Source organism: Vulpes lagopus, chromosome 4, assembly GCF_018345385.1.
Source record: "Vulpes lagopus strain Blue_001 chromosome 4, ASM1834538v1, whole genome shotgun sequence".
Classification (NCBI taxonomy): Eukaryota; Metazoa; Chordata; class Mammalia; order Carnivora; family Canidae; genus Vulpes; species Vulpes lagopus.
This window is the reverse complement of record NC_054827.1, coordinates 106,247,251-106,255,706: the sequence shown is the minus strand read 5'-3', so window position 1 is coordinate 106,255,706 and position 8,456 is coordinate 106,247,251. Positions and strand designations below refer to the sequence as shown.

The following is an 8,456-nucleotide window of genomic DNA, read 5'->3' as shown; positions in this document are numbered from 1 at the left end:
ACACAGCTCTCAGCAGTCGTCAGCTGGCAAGCCACACCTGTCCTCCTCGCTCACTTTGAACTCGGCTCCCAGGGTCCCCGCCAGCCCGCCGGGGCACGTCTTCCACCGTCCTCTTCTCGGGAGCCGAGCCGGACGAGGGGCTCGGGAGCCGGCAGCGGCCGCCGCGGAAGGCGCTGAGCGGGAGGCGGCTCTTAGGAGACCGCGGCCGCCTCCGCCCCCGGGAGGCGGGGCTGGGAGCGGGGCCCGAGGGAGCCGGGCGGCCCCGTCCCCGCCCCCGTCCCCGCCCCCGTCCCCGTCCCCGTCCCCGCCGCGTCCCGGCGGCTCCTGCGCGTGCGAGCGGCGGCCGCGGCGGGGCGGCAGGGGAGGGCCGCGCGCCGGACCCTGGCAGCCCCGCGGGGCGCACGCTTGGACAGGTGAGGGCGGCGCCGGGCTCACCTGGCAGGTGCGCGCGGGAGGGGCGCGGGGGTCGCCGCCGGCTCCCCCCAGGACGGGCGTCTGCTCACCATCGAGGTGAGGACTTTGGGGGACCCTGAGGGTTCAGGATGGGAATTCGGTGAAGCCCCTTCCCGGGAGCCGCGGGTTCGGGGATGCACAAAGGTGTGCGGGAGCCGGGTGTCCCGGAGAGCGCACGGAGGGCTGGCAGCCCGCCCCAGGAATTCTCGGCTCTTTTAGGGACACACCCTTGGTGTGCTCGGGGCGCAGTGCAGTCACCGCCACCGCCGGGACGTCCTCCGTAGAAGTTAGACCCGCATTGGGAATGTGATGCGCTCCCCTTGTGGAGACCTGGGGGTTCAGCCTGGGTTCCTCGCGCAGACCGGGCGCAGCGGCACAGGAGCAGAAAGCCTTGGGGTGATTGTGTAGGTGACAGAGTGCCTTGCACATTAAGGAAAAAAAAAAAACCCAAAACACCAAAACCCAATACGGGGTGATAGTGGTGGTGAACTTGAAAGGCGATTGCTTCCGCATTTGTCCATCTGTCAAGCAAATGGGGCGCTGATGGCTTTTAGAGATGGTTGGGTTTCCATAAAGGGGTGAGAATACCTGAAGGAACTTCTGTGCGACGTCTGAGGGTGTCAGCGGCGTGTAGGCACTTAGGTAAGTGTGGGCCGGAGGTTACGTTGGCAGGGGCCACTCAGGGTTACCCAACGGCTTCCAGGTGAACCTTGGAACTTTACAAAACCTGCTTCCCAACCCAGTGAATGGGCAAACAGGTCTGTGGATTATGATTTACATTAGCGTTCATTTTTCTCTTGGGTCAGCAGCATTTCAATTCAACAAATATTTGTTGTAGGCCTTTTAAGGAGGAACCTCTGCGAGAGCCGGATTGGTGTGCTTGTTTGGTAGCACAGGTGTTGATACAAAGGGGGCATTTAGGGCACTCGTTCTCCACACAGGTGGGTGTTCCAAGAGAACAGTGGCACAGCCGCATCTCTTTAATCTATGGTAAAATGCATTTAAATGCAGGGAGAATGCGTGTCTTTGAAGAGTAGCCTTCATTAGCCTAGTCTGCCATCCAAACTGACGAGGACTACAAAATCATCTTTAAAATAAAGTTATTACGAATCCATCCTGTACCACCCACTTTATGCTGGGCACTTTATCTTGTTACATAAAATATACAAGATAGATGGCATTCCCCGTGCACAGGTGAGAAATCCAGACAGGGAGGAACCCAGCAGTTTCCTCAAGGTAATTAGTAAACCTGAGAGCTAAAGCTGGATATTTCTGAGTGCAAAACCCACGCTTTTTCACTATTCCATGGTGCTGTGAGACATACAGTGTAAATCTGGCATATTTAATGAAAAATAATTCAAATTTATATTCATAAAGCAGTCTATGTCTGTACAAGTGACCGTTATGAATAAAATGAGTATTGCTTTCATTCTGTATGTGTGGCTAAACGATGAACTTGTCTGGGACAAGAAGATGAACAGCTGTTTTCAAATATAAAATTTATTGTCTTCCTTCACTTATTTTTAAGGACCCAGTTTATCCAAGTGGGATAAATCAGTAAAACTTTTTAAGTACACATTCCTTGTGCATAACACATTGAAGTAACAGTTAATTTTCCTATTGTTCATATCCTTTAACATATTTCAGCTTGATTCCATTTCTTCCAGATGAATAGAAGCCCCTGTTGTTGCCTAGAAAGGACTTTGTATATGTGTGTGTGAATCTATAATCCTGCATGAATGTATATAACACTTATTTTAAAACATATATCTATTTTTCCTTATATCTATCTCTAGAAGTGTAGGGTACTGCAGTACACTTATTTGGGAAGGAATCCTAATATTCTTAATTTAGCCTTTGAGTGAATGATTCATGACAACTCATTACTTCTTTAGATTCCTGTAAACTGCAAAAGTGATTTTCAAACTATAATTATCATACTGTGAAGAGTGAGAATGAAAATAGTCCTTAGAATTTTAAATAATATTTCCTGACATGGAGAGCACTTGCTTTCTTAAACCCTTCCTTATAATTGTTAGTAATTGTGAATTGAAGGGTTTCATAATTAAATTATCTTAAGATATTGAAAAAAAAAAGTGTCTTTTTTGGAGGAAGAGAGGCTTTTTGCCTGTGTTGGGAAGATCAGGTAAGATATATTCTGCGTGGGTTGTGTCTGGCACAGTTTTTATCTTCTCTGTCTTCATTTGACAGTGAAATCGACAATACACCTTGAACTCCTCTAAGAGTATTTGAAATCCTGCCGAGAATGTGTTTATAGAAGCCTGCTTGGCTTGGTTAAGGTTTTCTGATGAAGGGGCTGAAAGTGGTGACTTAGAGAAATTTTCAGAAAAGCCAAAGGGCCAGCGAATGTGGTATGTGTGAGATGTGAAATGGACAGATCTAGATTTTGTGACACCTGGAAGGCAAATTATTTGGGGATCCTTTTTAAGAAAAAAATAATGCAAAATTAGTGATGAAAGTGAATGCTTATTTAGAATGGAAAAAATAAATGATAATCATTTGCTAGAGGTTTCTTTCACTTTCTGCTGAGATCTTTTTTGGGCAGTTTACCAGAAATGCTTACATAAAAATGCTTCCTGATTGCAACCCTCTCTCCCTGAGAACACTCAGCATCTCCTAGCAGCTTGCAGCACTTGTACGGGCCTCTGTGAGCGAGAGACTGGAAGCTGAAGCTTCATAGCCTTCAAAGAGTAAGAGGACCGGTTGTGATTGGAGGCAAAAAACTCATGGTTCGCTGAGTGGAGTAGAGGCTGGTGGTTGGAGTGGGAGGGATACTCGGCTTATCGGGGACTCAGGACATTTCATATCATTTCATATCCTCAGCAGTCCTGGGGGGGAGGCCCAGAACCAGCTTCTGGAACCTTTTACTTTGCTTGGCTCTCTAGGGATGCCTTTGGCTATTGGCTCTCCCAGTCATCATTTGTGGAGGGTTTTCTTTTTCTTTTTCTAAGATTTTATTTATTTATTCATGAGAGTCACAGAAAGAGACAGAGACACAGGCAGAGGGAAAAGCAGGCTTCTTGCAGGGAGTCTGATGAGGGACTCAATCCCAGGACGACAGGATCACGCCCTGAGCCAAAGCCAGACACCTAATCACCGAGCCATCCAGGGTCCCCATGGAGGGTTTTCTATGTCCCAGGCACTGACTATAGCGAGGTCCTATTTGCCAGGGAGCTCCTAGCCTCATGGAGCTGATTTTGTGATGGCACAATGGTGTCCTAGGTGCTGGCCTGGAGTCTGGAGAGCTCCTGATTGCTTGGGCTGAGTTTGGAATTATTGATGGAGTAACCAAGATGTAGGAATTCAGGGAGGGCCTTCTAGGCATGTGGAGGGCTCTAGAAAGCAGAGGTTTGGACCCACACACAATATCCTCCAGGGATGCAGTGAGGCCCCTTAATCTGTGCTTCTTCCAGACCAGCTGAATCCACACAGCTGGTTTTAACTTGTTAGAAATGCAGGTTCTCAGCCCTCATCCCAGACACTGAATCAGAAGCTCTGTGTCTGGAGCAGAGCCATCTGCATTTTAAGAAGCCCTCCTGCCGATTGCCATGTGTGCTAAAGTTTGAGAACCGCTGCTCTTCATTTTTCAGAGAACCGGTAGGGCCTAGAATCCCCTGTGGCAATGCTAAGAGGGGAGCAGGATTCGTACTAATGCTAATATATTATGACTGTGATATGAGTATCATGATCACTGATATTTTTTGAGCACTCAGATTGTACTCAGATGTTGTGCTAAGCAATAGGCACTCTTGGGGACACTTGGGTGGCTCACTGGTTGAGCATCTGCCTGCAGCTCAGGTCCTGATCTTAGGGTCCTGGGATCGAGGCCTGCATCGGGCTCCCTGCAGGGAGCCTGCTTCTCCCTCGGCCTGTATCTCTGCCTCTCTGTGTCTCTCATGAATAAATAAATAAATAAATAAATAAAATCTTTAAAAAAAGGGGGGGGCACTCTTTTAATCACAAATGCAACCCCACAATGCAGGGCTGTTGTCACTTCTATTTAATGTGAGAAAACTGAGGTCCAGAGAGACCAGGGTATTGTTCTAGGGCACGCAACTGGAAAGCCTTTGAGTAAGGATTCTGGCAACTTCCCGCTCTTTCTTCATGGGCAAGTTTTCATCTGCATCCTTGTCATGTGTGGGTTTTGTAGTAGAGGCTGGAAGACGACTTGAGAGACCCCCAGAATGGCCCTTTTTGACAACCACAGTCATTTGCTGACCACTTGGGGTTAACAGGCTTTTCTCTAGGGACAAATTGCCAGATGAGGAAGGTAGCATGTTGTTATTCTGTTTGAGTGTGGATTTCTAAAGTTTCAAAAGCAATGGACATGATTGCATATTTGTAATTGAGTAACATAGAAGTTGCCTCCTTCCCTGGCATGATTATAGGGTCACATGGATTTCTACATGATTGTGGAAGGCAGCTGTGTTTTGTAACGTGGGTTTCATTTGGGTGTTATCAAGGGGGCCTCCTAAAGGCCAGCTCCCTCTCTGTCCAGGACACAGAGGGCTTGAAGATGATGGTGTGTGTGTCCATGATGTCCTGGAAGGTATCTAGAAGAGCTGAGCTTTGCATTTTCACAGTTGTGGTTTTTTTTTATTTTTTAATAATTGTTCTCCACAATTCTACACATTTCACCATGGAATACCTCCATTATTTCAGGAAGCGTGGGAAAGAAAACATGGCTATAGATGTGAGTATATGTGTGAGTGTGTCGAATGATGGTTTGCCTTTGGGTTCTTGAATCTTCACTTCTCCTCTGGAGTTAGATGTTTAGACGAACGTTAGTTTGAGTTTAGGGCAGGCAGCAGAATTTAATTCTGAGAGTGCCAGCTATTTTAGCCATGCATTCATTCATTCACATGGTCATCGGTTGCCTGCCTCGTTGCGCCAAGGGTTAATGTCAGGCACCAGAAGGTATAGTGGTGGCCAGATAAATATTATCCCTACAGACTAGTAAGGAAAAATCTTGTTCTGCAGTGCTATGACTGAATGGAGTCAGACACCCTAATTTCTGTAGTGAGTCAGCAGGGAAAGAGTTATGAAGTTATCTTAGCTCAGGAGAATGGTTATAGGACTTGGCTTAGGTAATAGGGAAGCAGAGGTGTGTAAGGGTGTGAGAGATTATCTGGGAGATTGCAGAAGTGACAAGGTGGACAGGGATGATAGGAGAGCTGGTGCAGTGGGGCTGAGGTTTGTGCCTTGGGCCCCTAGGTTGGTGCCAGCACTGCAAGTCAGGACTCGATTGTTTTCAAAGAATACTAATGAGTTTTATGAACATCGTGAGTTTGAAATGTCTGGATGACTCCAAGGTAGAGATCTGGGTGCATTGAATAATGCAGCAGATAGTACAACTGAATAATTCAACGGATTGAGTAATATCAACAACTAAATAATGCTGTCTTTTAAGGAGAGGGTAGAAGCCAGAAACAGGTCACCAAGGAAATGTGGTGTGGACATTTCTCCTGGCGTCAGTAGGGTAGGTGCAAATTCCAGTTCCTTTGCTGTCAAAGGTGAAGAAAGCTTACTTCCACTCATTCTTGAGAGGGTGGAGATAAGTTCTCTGCTCACTCTGGCCTTGTGTGTGCTTGATTGCTTGAGATCTGGGCCTTGGGAGGAGGGCGGCATTGTGGCATAGCAAACAAGGCAAGACAGTGACAGGGAGCTTGTTGGAAGTTTGTAGATTTTGAACCCGTATAATTATCATAGGGTGAAATGCTTGTCATCTATCCCCTTAATCAGTTACACACACACACACACACACACACACACACACACACACAAATTAACCAGGTCATTCTATAGGTCATACAGATCAGCCAGCACTATTTTGTAGATGCAGCTGATACTAATATTACAAGATTAATTTTCATACAGGATATTAGGTTTCCTTAGGTGCTAAGAGTTGAGCTAAAGGCTTGTTTAAAACACGTGTTATGAAGTGGTTGAAATAAATATGTGTTCTTTTATCTAAAAGCCATTAATGGGGCATGTATTAGGCAGAGTATATGCTAGAGGTTTTGCTGTGAATCAGGTAGATAGTTCCCTGGCCCCAAAGAGCTTACAGCTAAGATGGAAAGTTGGACAACTTAACTAGTGTCAACAGAAGGTGTGCTGTTTGCTAAGGGTAAGGCACCGGGTGCCTTGGGGAAGCCTCCAGAGCCAGGGCTGCCTGCACTGGGCAGGAATGGTCAGCTGGAGTTAGCCAGGGGTGGGCAGAGATCTCTCTGGGCAGGGCCTCAGGCCTGGAACAACGTTTGGAAAGAACATAGAGGTGGTTTTCAAAAGTTGATGGATGGGTGCTTTTGAGGAACTGGAAGTTCATGATCAACTTTGTTCAGAGGCAGACATCTTTACGAGAGGCTGTGACCTCATCAGGAAACGTAGAAAAGAAAGTATTAAGCTTGTCTGTGTGCCTGTCACCACGTTCAGAGCTAAGAGGCAACTGAGGAGATGATAAAAAAATAATACAAAGCCCAAATCAGACCAGAAACAAACAAAAGTAATGATTGTGGTGGTATGTAATAATTTGTATTTTGGGGGGGTGTGTGGGAGGGGGCTACATTTAGCATTGTGAAAGACGTGGGTGTTCAGTTTGCAAACTTCATATATCAGAAAAGGACACTATTTCTAAGCCACAGTAACCAACATCATTACTCCAACCGTCTTGCATAATGTAAAATAATCACTGCATATATAGGCTGCTAGTCTGAAAATGGCCTTAGGGAGCAGTTCTACCACCTGTTGCTCCCTCATGAATAAGCTGGGGACTGAGGTGCTGAGGGCTTGCTTCCCTTCACCTGGTCAGTCTTTCTGGTCAATGTGTCTGTCGCTGTTTGTCTCATAGTGACATGCTTCACTTGAGCAAGAATTCTTGTCAGTAGCTGGAAGAGACCCTATACTGAACTGTCTCCCATCTCCCATCTTTTCAAGTCTTCGTGTCACTCTCCCTTTTTTTTTTAAGATTTTTTTTTCTTTTTTAAATTTGAGATTGGAAGAGAGAGCGAGTGAGCATGAGCAGAGGGGAGGGACAGAGGGAGAGGGAAAAGCAGACTCCCCGCTGAACAGGGAGCCCCATGTGGGACTTGATCCCAGGACCCAGAGATCATGACTTGAGACACCCAGGCACCCCTGTGTCACCTAACTTCCTTCCTCGCTGTATGGTTGTCATGCACTTTGTTCCCATATAGTTCAGTGTTTTTGGATATTGTAAGGAATCTTTGGCGGAAATTGCTTTCAGCACTTTAGGCCTGTCTAAACAGGCAGGATTCTCTGACATTTCTTTCTCTTAAATCTGTCTGAGCTGGCATAGAGACATTTTGCTTTAGCAAGAAATGAGAGGGTTCTCAGGAAGGTTCCTTTGTTAATATTTGAACCACAAAACAGGACAGGACTGAGAAGGTACATGATAAATTGTTTCTAAACATCATGAACTATTTATGTGATTAAAAAGCAAAGTTTGAACAAGTAGGTGCTGCCCTGGTCATTAATAACAGGTTGGTATTTAGTTTGCTTTGTTAACTACTTTCTTTCCAACTTTCAGCTTTTGTGCCAATTTTATGCCTTTATCACTGTGAGCTCAAGACTGTAAATCAATAATTGATTACTTAGTTCTGTCTTCATTGCCAATGTGTGCCTTTTCATTGACGATGTTTTTAATTTTGGTAAAAGAAATTTCTTGTTCATAGGACTTGTGGACTTAGAAGGTGTGTTTTTCATGTGCCAGCTACCTGGCATTGCTGACCTTCTACCAGGTGGGAGCATCTCTTATTCTTAGGAACTATGCTAGTTAGGAGTCATCCCCGTTTTATAGGTGAGAACACTGACACCCAGAGAAGCCATGTAAGTTGTACAGGGTCGCCGAGTTGATTGGAATTTTATTTTTTTTTCTTTCCCCTACTATTTCATCCCAAGCCAGGACTATTTTAACCATTCCATTCTGACTTATTTTCTGGTGAAGTTTTTTAACCCCAAGACTAAGG

The 8,456-nt window shown here is 46.0% G+C and overlaps 1 protein-coding gene across 2 annotated transcripts in view; it reads left to right on the top strand.

Annotated features, from left to right (window-relative positions):
- The first annotated feature begins 340 nt into the window (after positions 1–340).
- MCTP2 (multiple C2 and transmembrane domain containing 2) overlaps positions 341–8,456 on the top strand; it is a 241,187-nt gene continuing 233,071 nt past the window's right edge. Inside the window, exon 1 of one of the 2 annotated variants that reach the window (XM_041752071.1) lies at positions 341–413. The gene's annotated coding sequence lies outside the window, so the exon portion shown is untranslated. Of the gene's footprint in view, positions 511–8,456 lie in introns of both variants that reach the window. The other variant, XM_041752069.1, reaches the window with a different exon arrangement.